This window comes from Geotrypetes seraphini, chromosome 2 (assembly GCF_902459505.1).
Source record: "Geotrypetes seraphini chromosome 2, aGeoSer1.1, whole genome shotgun sequence".
NCBI lineage: Eukaryota > Metazoa > Chordata > Amphibia > Gymnophiona > Dermophiidae > Geotrypetes > Geotrypetes seraphini.
The window spans coordinates 287121353-287136442 of NC_047085.1; positions in this window are offsets into that span (position 1 = coordinate 287121353).

The window sequence follows — 15090 nt, forward strand, 5'->3', positions numbered from 1 at the left end:
GACTAAGCTGCTCCTCTTTCCTCCTTATCCATTCTCCATTTTGGTAAATAATACTGTCATCATTCTAGTCTCCTCTGATCGTAACCTTGGAGTCATCTTCGATTCTGACCTCTCTTTTTTTACGAACATCCAAAAAACGGCTAAGGCCTGTCACTTCTATCTCTACAAAATCACCAAAATTTGCCCCTTCCTCTCTGAGCACACTACCTGAACCCTTGTCCACACTCTCATAACTTCACACTTAGATTACTGCAATCTACTTGTAACTGGTTAACAGTAAAATTGCATGTCTTAATGTTAGCCCACATTGATAACTTTACCCTTTTATGCTGATACTAAATAAATGCAAGAAAAAACAGAGACTGCATTTGTATACTTATGTTCTCTATAAAATCAATAAAATCTTTTGAACTGAAAAAAAAAGAAGTAGATGAAAAGTTAAGGATAACCTTGCAGAAAAAGGAAGAAGGGCAACAATGTCTGGAAAAACTAAGATAAATTAGTCTGGAAAGCAAAGGTGCAAATGGAAGAAAAATACAATAAAATGGTAAAGAATGGACGTGCTCCCTCTCCACAAAAGTAGATGTAAGGAGTATTCTAATGGTTAATGCAGTGGGCTGAGCTCTTGGGGTACTGGATTCAATTCCCACTGCAGCTCCTTCTGACCCTAGGCATGTCACCTAATCCTCCATTACACCAGAAGGATGAATAGTAGAGTGTTACAGGGATCCATACTGGGATCAGTGCTATTTAACTTATTTATAAATTATCTGGAAATTGGAACAAGTGAGGGGATTAAACGGTCTTCCGATAGAGGTGGTGGAGACTGTCACGAACCTAGCCCTAGAGCTGGGCTCGTGCCAGGCTTTGCTAGTGCAAAGGCTAGCCCTGTAATTCAAAGGGCTAATCAGGGAGATAAGGTTAAGCCCAGAGGAAGAAAAATGCTGGACTTTCCCTTTAACTCTGAAGCAAACCACCAGCAAGGGGTGGAGGGTTTAGAGAGGAACAGCTTAGAACAGCCTCTGAGTCATACCTCTCCCTCTGCTGACCCCCAGCTGAGGGTGATTAACAGGAAACCAGGCAAGGCTAGGCAAGCAGTGCAACTAACTCCTCCTCCTGTGAGAACAGGGCGTGGGCGTCTCTGCAATTTAGAGGCTGCTCTCAGAAGGAGAAAGTTAGTCTTTCCTGGGCCAGCTTCAGGAGAGGGCTCACCTGAGGAAGCGCTTCAGTCCCATGATATTGAAATGCTTGAAGCAGATACGGACCTGGGGCTCAGCCAGCAAGCATTGTCAGAGCCCATGGAATGTTCACAACCTGATGATCTGCCTGAGGATAATGGCATGGATTTAAGCTAAGTAGCTGGATTGGGTATTGGGCAAGGTAACAGTAGTGCTCTGACTGTTTGTTCCTTAAAACAAGGTCCTATGTGAATTGTCTGAGGTTTGTGCTGCTGTGCTATCCTGAAGGAAAAAAAGAAAAAAAAAACGTTTTTGTTTTGTAACTTTAAAGTATCAGAAAGCATGAAGTTTATGTGTGTTTCTGCTGAAGAATATAACTGAGGGAAGTTAAGCAAGTGGGGAGAATTCACCAAACAACTAGGTGGGGTTAGAGGGGCCAATTCGTGGCATTCTGTTTTCAGAAAGTTTAATGGTGAATTCACTTGCTCCCCTCCCCCATTAGCTTGGCTGAGCTGATTGGGGATCAAGCCGGTCTACACTGAAGGCTTGAACTCAGCACCGTTGGGAATGCTATCTGGATTGTTGTTGGCCTGGTGAATCATAAAGGCAGCAGCATTTCTGGACTTTCATTGTTGGCTGTGAAAGGATTTTCCTTTTGAGTTTTGTTATGAGTTTCTACCTACCTAGATGAAGGTGTGAGCTGTAATATACCTTTTTTGTATCAGCTACATTTTGGTTGTTGCTTGGACTTACTTTATAGTGTGGAGTCTGGACTGTGTGCAAGTAGACTCTCAAGCCAATGTTCAATAAACTGTTTGAATGGAACCATGAACTGATTCTTTTGCTTTTTCCTGTTTCATGAATGGAGAAGGGTCCAGCAGGGCTTCCTACCTTTGGAAGCACGTCGGGGTGAATTAAAAGCGAACAGAGACCAGCCCCATTAAGCATATAGAGCTGGGTGCTTTGTTACAAGACGAAGAATGTATCTGAGTTCAAGACAACTTGAGACATTGGATCTCCAAGGGAGAGAAGGGGATAGTGGATGGCATGTTTGGGCAGACTAGAAAGGCCATATGGTCTTTGGCTGCCTTCATTTTTCAAGGTTTCTATGTTTTAAATTTGCAGATGACACTAAACTATTCAAAACTGTTAAAATGCATGTGGACTGTGAAAAATTGTAGGAAGACCTTAGGAAACTGTGGACAAATGCAAAGTGATACACATTGGGAAGAATAATTCAAATCATAGTTACTGGATGCTAGGGTCCACCTTAGGGGGGTCAGTACCTAAGAAAAAGGTCTAGGTGTCATTATAAAGAATACACTGAAACCTTCTGCCCAATGTGTAGCAGTGGCCATAAAAAAGCAAACGGTCTGCTACTTGGGAGCCACTGAAATGTTCTCAGCCCAACCAAGAGATTTAAAGGGCTTTGGGGCTGTTGCCGCGTGGCTTTGTAAAAGAGGCCCTTTGCCCTGGGTGGGGGATGGAACACAGTTCTGGGTGAGAATGGCACACAGTTCTGGGACTACCAATATGTATCACTGGCGAAAATGATTCTCTCTCTATTGCTGAAAGATTGTACAACGCCTTGATCTGCCAATGATAGTTATAATGCAGTATAGCAAGTGTAAATAAAATAAAATATATTTCCTGAATGATCATGACCCATTCAATCCACCCTCCTCTCACACTCCCTCCTTCCTTTTGCCAGTTGGTTGCCACTCATACCTCTCATCTGATTTACTCGTTTGGTATTTTTGCTCTGAATTGCTGCCAGAATTGTTTATTTATAGCCATCTGTTTTGGGGGGTTTTCTTATTCACCTCTGTCTTTTTGTTTTAGTCTTTGCAGTGGATAAATGTATAACTTTGGATGAATCCAATATTATATATTATCCATTGCAATGATTTCAAAGACAACACTTATTTGGTTGGTGCCACTTCTAGCCACATAAGTGCATTTGAATATGTTGTTGTTGTTTGACTTGGCCTCTACATGGAAACAAATTCAGAGTTCATTATGGAGATTAGAATATGAAATCTAATCTAGTCTAATATAACATGATCACTTTTAATCTCCTTAACCCAAGTATGGCTCTAGGGAGATTACAATAGAATAAGGAGAAAAAATTGGGCCATGCTCCCAAACTACAATAATGTAATCATGTACATCAATTGTTGAAAAAGTAACTTTATATTAATTCATCTATTAGATTAGTAAGGATCAAATAGATAAATTTTCACACATCTCCTGAATATATAATAATTTTTAATCTCTCTTAGATTACGTGATAGTTTGTTACACAGATCAGGGCCACTACCTACAATAGAAATACTGATAAGCATTCAATCAAATTTTAATAAAACTTGAAACTTGTGGATTTTCTACATACACAGGAGCAGATGGTTTGGTGTAGAGTATCTTTGAAGGATACTGTTGAATCAGAGCATTTAGGGAGTCCCAATAGAGAGGTTTCAAAAATGATGAAAGAAAGCCAAGAGTGCTTAAGAGGGAAGCAGAGTAAAGATGTCAAGTTATCCCTGTCATCTTCTCAGCAGCCTGTAGATACAAGGAAAAAATACAATTTGAAGTGTCTGTATAGAAATGCAAGAAGCCTAAAAAATAAAATAGGAGAGTTAGAATATATAGCACTGAATGGATGAGGTAAATATAATAAGCATCTCAGAGACCTGATGGAAAGAGGACAATCAATGGGACACTGGGTTACCTGGATACAAATTATATTGCAATGATAGAGTAGATGAAATTGGAGGGGGGGGGGTGAGGGGTGAGGCACTATGTATTAAAGAGGGAAATGAATCAAATAAAATAAACATTCTGCATGACATACTGTAGATAGCAGTGTGGAATTCATATGGATAAAAATTCCATGTGCGAAGGGAAGGAATATAAAGGTAAGGTTATACTACTGTGCTCCAAGACAAAATGAGCAGACAGATGAAGAAATGTTTTCAGAGATTAGGAAAGCTGGCAAATTGGGCAACTACACAATATCAAAAACAGTCTGCTTCAAAAAGCTCCTATCATTCACTGTTTTCACCCACAATACAGTATAGAAACAGCCCCAAAACTTTCAATAAGGGCAAAGGAGTGGAGAAATAAACCTCAGTTGTGCTTCATAGGTTGAAAAAATTCCACGAAAAAACTCCAGTCCAATGAGCCTCAGTCAGAGCTCAATCTTACAAACATGAAAATTCAACTAATAGGTGAAACACGTGGAGGGGCATAATCAAAAAAAGCATCTAAGTCCCCTTTTGGCCTAAGCCCCTAAACATTCAACCCAAAAGCAGGGAAAGTGTCCATAACCAAAACAAATGTCCATGTTTTGATTATGGCCTTCCTCTGCCTAAACGCCCAATCTCCACTACGTCTAAAAGTACACACACAGCATGTCTACACTTTTTAGCCATAATGAAAGAAAAAAAACGCCTAAGCCCCAAACATCCAACAGAAGAGCTTTTAGGCGAAGGAGGAGCCAGTCCTTCGCCTAAAAGCTGGATTCTGTAACCGGTGTCTGTCAAAAACAACATCGGTTACATAATTCCCACCCCCACAACCATCCAGGCAGGAGGGTGCCCAAGCCCTCCTGCCATGTCAAACCACCAACCCCCCCCCAACAACATCGGGGCAAGAGGGAGTCCAAGCCCTCTTGTCCTGCTGAAGCCGCGATCCCCCGACTCGATAGGGGCAAGAGGGAGCCCAAGCCTTCTTGCCCTGGCAAACCGAGGCACCCCCGACTCGTTCGGGCCAGGAGGGAGCCCAAGCCCTCCTGGCCCAGGCGACTCTCTACCCCCACCCTCCACTAAATTACGGGCAGGAGGGATCCCAGGCCCTCCTGCTCTTGATGAACCCCCTCCCTCAATGTCCGCCCCCCCCCCCAGAACTCCCTACCGCCCCCCCAGCTGACCCATGACCCCCCGGCTGACCCCCACGACCACCCCCACCCCCCTTCCCCGTACCTTTTTTTTGTTGGCCGGACAGACAGGTGCCAAACCCGCCTGTCCGGCAGGCAGCCACCGGCAGAATGAGGCTGGATTGGCCCAGCCGTACCAAAGCCCCGCCTACTGGTGGGGCCTAAGGCACCTGGGCCAATCAGAATAGGCCCGGGAGCCTTAGGCCTCTCCTGTGGGCGGGGCCTTAAGCACATGGCCCGGGTTGGATGCACTGGAAAGGGGAAGGCCTGTCATTCTGTGGAGGTGGGCCTGCTGGCTGCAGGGAATAAGCATTCCTCTGACCGGCCTGTGAGAAATAGGTCCTTGGTGTCCGGATGTGATTGGGTCTGTCGGAGTGGGGGCATGTCTTAAGGGGGGGGGTTCCAGCAGGGAGTGTACATCCCTCCTGTCAGTGATCTTCCATGGGGTAGAGGGGTTCTGGCAGGAGGAATTGGGAATCCCTTCTGCCGGTGATCTTTGATGGAGTGGGGTGCCAGCAGAAGGAAGTGTTACTCCTTTCGCCTGGAACATTCGGAGGGGGGGGAGTCATGCTGGCAAGAGGGACTGTGCATCTCTCCTGCCAGCTGACATCATGGTTGGGGGGTTTCTTGTCATGACTGCTGAGCTAGTCATGGCAGGGAGATTCCCTTGCCACGATCAGCTCAGCGGCAATTCGATTATCTAACTGGCGCCTGTGACTTGAAAGCCGGTTAGAGAATCGGGGTGGTTAGATAGGGTTAGGCATCTGTCTGTCAGGACATATACAATTCTATATAGGATGCCAGTATGTGATTCTCAGCAGTTGCTTAGGTGGCTACTAAAGACCAGCATCCTATACAAAATTTCCCGTTGAGCATCCAAACGGTAGATGAAATTTAATGTGGACACATGCAAAGTGATGCACATTGGGAAAAACAAATCTGAATCATAGTTACCAAATTTTAGGGTCCACCTTGGGGGTCAGCGCTCAATAAAAAGATCTGGGTGTCGTGGACAATACCCTGAAACCTTTCTCTCAATATACGGTGGCAGCCAAAAAAAGTAAACAAGATGCTAGGAATTATTAGAACAGGGAAGGTAAAAAATGTTATAATGCCTCTGATGTGACCTCACCTTGAGTATTGCATTCAATTCTGGTCTCATCTCAAAAAAGATATAGTGGCACTAGAAAGGATTCAAAGAAGAGTGACCAAGATGATAAAGGGGATGGAACTCCTCTCGTATGAGGAAAGACTAAAGAGGTTAGGCTCTTCAGTTTGGAAAAGAGATAGCTGAGGAGAGATATGATCGAAATCTACAAAATCCTGAGTGGTATAGAACGGGTACAAGTGGATTGATTTTGCACTGCATCAAGATTTACAAAGACTAGGGGACACTCGATGAAATTAGAGAGTAATACTTTTAAAACCAATAGGAGGAAATATTTTTTACTCACAGAATAGTTAAGCTCTTGAATGCATTTCCAGAGGATGTGGTAAAAGTGGTTAATGTGGCCGGTTTTAAAAAAGGTTTGGACAAGTTCCTGCAGTCTATAAATTGCTGTTAAGATAGATTGGTGGCATGGAATGCTGCTACTATTTGGGTTTTTGTTGGTAATTGTAACTTGGATTGGCCTCTATGAAGATGGGATACAGGGCTAGATAGAGCATTGGTTTGATCCAGTAAAGCTATTCTTATGTTCTTAAATTGTTAATTTACCTCCCCCCCAAGCTGCGCTACCAAGCAATTTTGGATCTATAAGGTACATTCAATTGAACCATTAGGTTTAAATGTGCCAGTTGAATGGCAAGCTTTTTTCTGACAATATATATTTTTTGAGAATATATTCTTAGCTGCAGTAAGTATTTTATAAGCTTAAATTAATTTTTAAATTTGCAGTGTAATGCTTTTTGTATAATGAAATTCTCATTCCGTTTGGTCAATTGTGAGAGCATTCCTTTGAAAACTCGATGTCATTTTGAAGCTGTTATTGTATTGTTTCGCCACTTTTTCTCCTGACTCAGCGGTTTTGGCTGCAAAACAAGGACCTTGTTGAGAACTCTTTCTTTTCTCAGAGATAATGGATTATATATTGAACTGTCAATTGTTTATTTTGATTCTATGCAGACTGTGGAGAAAACTTTGATCAGTTTCTGATGGGAGTCATAGGAATGAGGGGGGGGTGAGAGTGTGGTGCAGTGGTTAAAGCTACAGCTTCAGCACCCTAGGGATGTGGGTTCAAACTCACACCACTCTCAGTGACCTTGGACAAGTCACCTAATTGCCCCAGGTGCATTAGATAGTGAGCCCAGCAAGTCAGTGTAAAATGCTTGAGTACCTGAATAAATTCATGTAAACCATTCTGAACAAATGGTATAGAAAAATAAATAAGTGATTTCTAACATGAGTTCCAGTGATGCTTTTTCTACTAAACTATAATCAAATGTTGCTACTTTTGTTAGTTAGAGCATATTCTTTATTTTAAGGTTTGGGATTTTGAAGAACAGTTTTTTACTGTTCTGTTTTTCCCTACCTTGATATAGAGATAATGATAATAAAGGTGGCTTGTATATAGTTGCATTTGCACTTGAGTTGCTTTGCACTGAAGTCTTTGAGGCTCATTTTGTTAAACAATTGATGATATATGACTCTTTCTAACATAGTAACAATTACTAAATAAATAACAAACTGTACAGTAGATTCATTAACTTTATACTGGTTAGGGCTGCAGCCTCAGTACCCTGATGTTGCAGGCTCAAGCCCAGTGCTGTTCCTTCTGACCCTGGGTAAGTCACTACCACACCATTGCCCTAGTTACATCAGTCAGATTGTGAGCCCACCAGAACAGATAGGAGAAATAACATAAGAACATAAGAATTGCCACTGCTGGGTCAGACCAGTGGTCCATCGTGCCCAGCAGTCCGCTCACGCGGCAGCCCTCTGGTCAAAGACCAGCGCCCTAACTGAGACTAGCCCTACCTGCGTATGTTCTGGTTCAACAGGAACTTGTCTAACTTTGTCTTGAATCCCTGGAGGGTGTTCTCCCCTATGACAGACTCCAGGAGAGTGTTCCAGTTTTCTACTACTCTCTGGGTGAAGAAGAACTTCCTTACGTTCGTACGGAATCTAACCCTTTTTCAATTTTAGAGAGTGCCCTCTCGTTCTCCCTACCTTGGAGAGGGTGAACAACCTGTCCTTATCTACTAAGTCTATTCCCTTCAGTATCTTGAATGTTTCAATCATGTCTCCTCTCAATCTCCTCTGTTCGAGGGAGAAAAGGCTCAGTTTCTCTAATCTTTCACTGTACTTGAGTTCCTGAATGTAAACCACTTAGGCTATAAGTGGTCTATAAATAAATAAAATATTTACAGTGTTATATATAAATGTCTAAAGTCATAAATCTGCCTTAGTCCCACCACTGCACCTCTAACACAGTGTTTCTCAACTCAATCCTGGAGTACCCCCTTGCCAGTCAGGTTTTCAGGATATTCACATTGAATTTGCATACACTGCCTCCATTATATGCAAATTTATTTCATGCATATTCATTGTGGATATCTTGAAAACCTGACTGGCAAGGGGGTACTCCAGGACTGAGTTGAGAAACACTGCTCTAACACCCTCCTCCCCTTCAGATTTAGATGCACCTCAGACAACTAGCATAGAAATCTATTTAGAAAATGTTTTTCAAAGATAGTGAATTGGGAGGGTTTGGTAAGAAAAACATCCATCTGCCCCTTTATGACACTTTTTGAAGGTTATTCTTTTTTGAAAATGAGCCTCTTAGTCTTATCCATAAGGGTCTAGTAATGGCATCACAAATTTAGGAAGTAGTAGGCATCCTACTGCCATCTAACTAACCAATCGGGATGCAAGTTTTTTATTTTGTTTGTTTTTTTAAAATTGATGAGGCGAATGGCACCTACATTGAAGGCATCGTTTGCTTGCCTATTGAAGCACCTAGGCATGGCTAAAGACACCTGAGGCTGGCGTAGGTGTGGTTTATGATGGAAGTGTCCTTAGGTGCCCTTAGGTCACCATAGGCGCTGCCATAGGCAGAACACATGCACCTTAAATGTAGGCCGGTAAAACGCTTGCCTACATTTAAGACACTTGTTTTAAAAATAGCTGCAAATCTCTAAATGGTGCCATTTTTAGACGGCCGCTGATACCGGCACTATTTATAGAATCTGGGCTATATTGATTTATTAGTTTTAACAGTATGTTTTAGTTCCTGAAGCAGCCCTCACCAGGTGAAACACAGGCATATTGGGCATTCCTTTTTAACTAATTTATTTGTTAATAAAGGGCTCCTTTTACGAAGCCACGTTAGCGGCTTTATAGAATGCGACTTTTTATCACGCGCTAGCCGAAAAACTATCACCTGGTCAAGAGGAGGCGGTAGCGGCTAGCACGGCTGGCAGTTTAGCACGCGCTATTACGCACGTTAAACTGCTAACGCGACTTTGTAAAAGGAGCCCAAAGTCTCTTGTTTTCTAAACATTGTTTCATTGTTTGCTGCTTTGGTTGAACATGTTATATGTGTGTTAGGTACCATCGATTCGTGTTCGAGGCCTAGTGACTTGATGAATAACAGATCTAAACAGAAATCGGTTTTGTGGTAGTCCAGTAATATGAAGTATTAATTATCGCACATGTATTAATTAATTAAACTATTAACTAAAGAGAGACAAACTGTTTCTCCCTACTCCCAGCTGTTCACTTCCCTTCTCATACCAACTGCTGACTGTCTTTTCTCTACACCATTTCTCAGGATTAAAAAAACCCCAAAACCCTCGATCTTTCAAAACAGCTAATCATAGCTCTCTGATCTTGGCAATGGAAGGGATCTATATAATGTACAGTTTCCTTATTGCTATGACATCAGAGACCTGTTTGCTGAATTATTGAATTACTAATTGAATTAATCATAGTATGAAGCATGAATCAAGGAAAATTGTAAAAGATTAAATGGAAAGAACTAAAATCAATTTCATAGGAATCGGTGAACTCAAATGGTCAGTACAGGGCCATCTTCAATCAAACAAGCATTGGAGCTGCTACTCTGGTCATGAAGCACACAGGAAAAATGGATGTTAAGAGATTGTGGCAGAAATTCCAACTTTGATGGGGGATGATTAAAGGCGTCAATAGAATAATATTGATCCAGAAAGCATTAAAAAGAAATGGATAGAACATATGGAAAATGTATACAAAAAAAGCAATGAGGATAACATTGGGGAAATTGAACTGGAAACTGATGCCGAAGAAAAACTATATATATATAAGAAGAATCCATAGCAACAATTAAAGTTTTTTCAAAAAGCAAGTCACTTGGTATCAACAGTATTCCAATTGAATTAATCAAATATAAGCATTGTAAATAAATAAAAATAAATAAATAAACCATCATACTGATGAGTGCTTACTACATGCTTCCATTGCACAGGCAATAGCAAAGCAGCCTCCTCACACAGAGACTTCTCATTAACTGAGAGATTTCAAAGAACAAGTGGCTATATATATATATATATATATATATATATATATATATATATGGAGTGCATCAGTGCTGCCATCTGTTGAATTATTGAAGTGGAGACATTTCTTTTAACCCTCGTGCAATCACTGCATGACCTAAAGCAACCCCTTTTCTCTTTTAGGTAAAAGTACCCATACATGCTCGTATGTCAAAAGAATTTTTGAAATGCATTTATGCATAAACAAACATGTTTTTAACCATGTGAACTCCATTGATTATTGTCTCCAAATTATTCATCTGTGTGTGTGGTGCATTATAGAGCCCACATTTCCAGTGCATGTTCAAGTTTATTTTTTCAAGTTTCAAGTTTATTCAAATTATTTGATTAAACGCTCTTCCAAATTACAAAGCGTTGTACAAAAGATAAAAATGAGATTTTAAAGAAATCACTTATACATAATATATTAATTAGACCAACAAGGGTAATTGCTTTTAAAAAACCACGGGAAACAATAGGAATTCTTTATGCATATACCAGGAATATTGGCAAGGCGGGATGTATCCAAGAGAGAGGAACTGTATCAGAGGTGCATTGGAGATGGAAAGTTGTGGGATTGGTGCTGGACGATCTCAGGTTTATCTAAGGCATTAGGTACTACTCATTTGTGTCCAACAAATTAGAACCACTGATGAAGGCTGTAGGTCCGAGTCTCACCTTTGTGAGCATGTTCCATCAGTGACATGATTTGGTACCTAATTTACCTTGAAGTTGCTTTTACCTTGATTTTAATGTGATTGTTTTGAATAAATTATTTTTCTTGGACATCTAGAGACTTGTGCTTCTCTTTGCATTTTCGTACAACGATTTTGTTTGTGGAACACTGGGTCTTTTTGCCTTGCTTGTGTTTGATCATAATATAGAAACAGAGAGAATGATGGCAGAAAAAGATTGTAGTGTCTACAGTAGTCAGTTTTCCAATGCAAACTAATAGCTAAGAGGGACATTTTCGAAAGGACATCCAAGTCTGAGGTTGGAATGGGGAAGATGCCATTGGCAGATATTAGGGGGGGGGGGTTCGGGGATGTGGGATGGGGTCCAACAATGTTGGGGGATATGCGGGGATGTCAGGGCGGGTCCGTGGATGTCAGGGGGGTCCAGCAATGTTGGGGATGTTGGGGGGGGGGGGGGGATGTAGGGTTCCACAGCTCAGCTGATACTGGCAGGGGAAATCCCTATCAGCTTAGGTAGCAGGTATCCCCAAAACTGGCTCTGCTGATGGGGATTCCTCTGTCATGATCAGCTGATGGCAAGCTCTCAATGTGCTGTTTTTTCCCCCTATCGCTGGGTAGTGGGTGGGGGTCATGACCACTGGGGGAGTAAGGAGGGGAGGGTCATGTCTTAATCCCTCCAGTGTTCATTGTGCCAGTTTGGCCACTTTTGGGGCACTTAGACCTGTTTTACTTTGGTCTAATTCCTAGCATGTATGTTCTGCTAGGATGTCCTGAAAAAGCTTTGACTATTGTTTCAGGACGTCCAGGTGGAAGCCTGCTCAATTCCCGCCCTTAGCACACCTCCCAACATGTCCCTTTCAGCTCTGGACACACAGCAGCTTAGAAGTGCTGCTGAACGTCCAGAAAGTTTGTTTTGATTATCAGCACTTGGACGTCCCTGCTATTAGAACGTCCAAATGCTGACTTAGGCAGGTTTTTGGATGTTTTAAAGTTTTGATTATGCCTCTCTAAGCCTCTAACCCCTTTTCCCTCAGAGATTTGCAAACTAACTTCTTCTCCGTCAGAATTGCAATGCTTATCTCATAATTTCTTAAATACTGATATGCCTTCATGACTACTTATACGTGCACTAAAAGGCTGTTCTACACATCCAATACTTTTTCTGTAAAGAAATATTGCTTCACATTATTCATAAGAACATAAGAATTGCCGCTGCTGGGTCATAGTGCCCAGGAGTCTGCTCCAGCAGCTGCCCTTAGCTCAAAGACCAGTGCCCTAACTGAGTCTATCCTTAGCAGCATACGTTCTGGTTCAGCAGGAACTTATCTAACTTTGTCTTGAATCCCTGGAGGGTGCCTTCCCCTATAACAGCCTCCTGAAGAGCGTTCCAGCTTTCTACCACTCTTTGGGTGAAGAAGAACTTCCTTACATTTGTACGGAATCTATCCCCTTTTAACTTTAGAGAGTGCCCTCTCGTTCTCTCTTCCTAATATGCCTTTTTTCATCTTCATTCTCTGAGGCCTATTTAAGAGTTGTGTTAAGTTTTTGTACCTAATATGCATTAACAACCATGTGTTGTAGGTTCAAAACCTCCATGTTAACCAGTGGGGTTAGTTCCAGTACTTTGGGAAAACAGCTGTAAAGCTAATGATCATAAATTAATTTGGGTGGCATGACTGTTAACATAGAAAGTGTTTGGTATACTTCTAAAGGTGCAGCTAAAGACACAACACAATTTGCATTATACCAGTTGTGTTAATGACTTCTGAATTAACTGCAAGATTCACTATATATGTTAGTCATATTTCTAATTTGGCATGGTCATTCACTTAAAATTATGATTCTCAAAGCTGCACAGAATTCTGTGAAGCTTCAACAATGTTTAAGAATACAAACTATGGATCTTTCATGGATTTTCATTCTGTAGCTGAAATTAGAATAGTAAGGAAAAAATCCTATTTGGCACCTGTGTATTTAGATGTTCTGTGAACAGCTTCTGTAGAAGTTGCTGGTTTTCTTTGCAGTGTAATGATATTGTAGTATGCCTTTTGGCTCTAGCACAATGTGTTATGCATCAGTGTTTAAGAGCATATTGTGCACCATTATTGCCCTGTCTCTAGAGGACTACAAACTGCATTAGTTTGAATTACCAAATCAAAACTTTATGTGCAGCAGTTCCCCCACAAGGGCTTTAGCATTTTTATGTCATAATCCTTCTATTATCCCACTCCTCACATGCTTTATAACCATTAAGTTATTGAAAAATTCTCAACAGATGTCATCTTAAGATGAATGTTGCTGTGCCGATGGGTGTCAAGGCTGAAATCTGGATATTGCTCAACTTTACTAAAAATGTCAGGGAGAGAAGAGTCAGCTGCAAAAATACGAGATATGCCAGCAATGGTTGTTTTCATGTCTGCTTCGACATGACTTGTAGAGCTTACAATTTTACCTTGGAGAAGCTGCAGTTTTAACTTGACAAGTTGGCAGTAATGGACTGAAATATATCGGAAGAGAGAAAGGACCATTTGAGATTTTGCTTTATAATGACAGAATAATATTTTGACTGACTTCTCCGTCATAACTTTTGGATTGTTAACAATGATAGCTTTTTAGAAATTACAGATGATTGAAACTAGAAACATTTTAGGTTTTGTGAATCTATTAAACTTGTTTTAAATGTCTTGATGCATTTTAAAAAATGTTTGCTCAGTTGTGAAATACATTTGTCTGATCACCATACTACCATCCTACTTTGTTGTACTCCTGGGACCTACAGTATATCTTTCTGTTATTCTTTTTTTCCCTATATTGTCATGTATTCAGTTTTTTGTATTTCAACCTGGATAAATACAAATGTATTGTACAATATTATTACTGTGTACTACACAATATTGTATTTTAAAATGTTACTGAAAACATCAATTTAGGCCATTCTTTCACGAATGATTGATTTATTTATTTTAAAATTTATATCATGTAACATTCTAATATTCTATGTGGGATACTATAGAACATACATAGTGCATCAAAGACTATTGCTATAGTTGGCAAAAATGAAATACAAAATACAATTATGGATAACATAAAAAATAATTGTCTTCAAAATTTTTCAAAACTGTAAAATTTCAGGCAAAGTTCTGACCTTTAAAAGTAAATCATTCCAGAGACACAGAGACATACACCTTGGATTGAAAACATAGGGGACCAATTCTATAAAGAGTACCCTAACTACCCCCTTTTATGAATGCATAACGTGGGTTTTAGCGCCAGCGGTGGTGGTAACTGCTCCAACCCTCATAGGAATTCTATAAGCATTGGAGCAGTTACCGCTGCTTCTGACGCTAAAACCCACGCTATGCGTTAGTAAAAGAGGGGGTAAGTTAATAATAATAATAATAACAGCTTATATACCGCAATGCCGTGAAGTTCTATGCGGTTTACAAAGATTAAGCAAAGGTACAAATTGATTGACTTTAAGAGGGGAGGAAGAAAGAGGGTTAATAGGACAGGAAATCCATTTTTGAGGAGTGAGTGATCAATAGAACAAGTTAATCGCTATAGAGGGGAGAAAGAAGAGAGGATCAGTTGTCTAGATACTTTAGGAACAGGTGTGTTTTCAGACGTTTCCTAAATTCCTCATAAGTAGTGGGCAAAAGCAATTGTTCTAGGTCTTTACCCCATGATGCTGCTTGGTGCAAGAGAAGATGTTCATGGTGTTTTTTCAGTTTACAACCTCTCACTGGGAGGAAAACGAAGTTGGAAT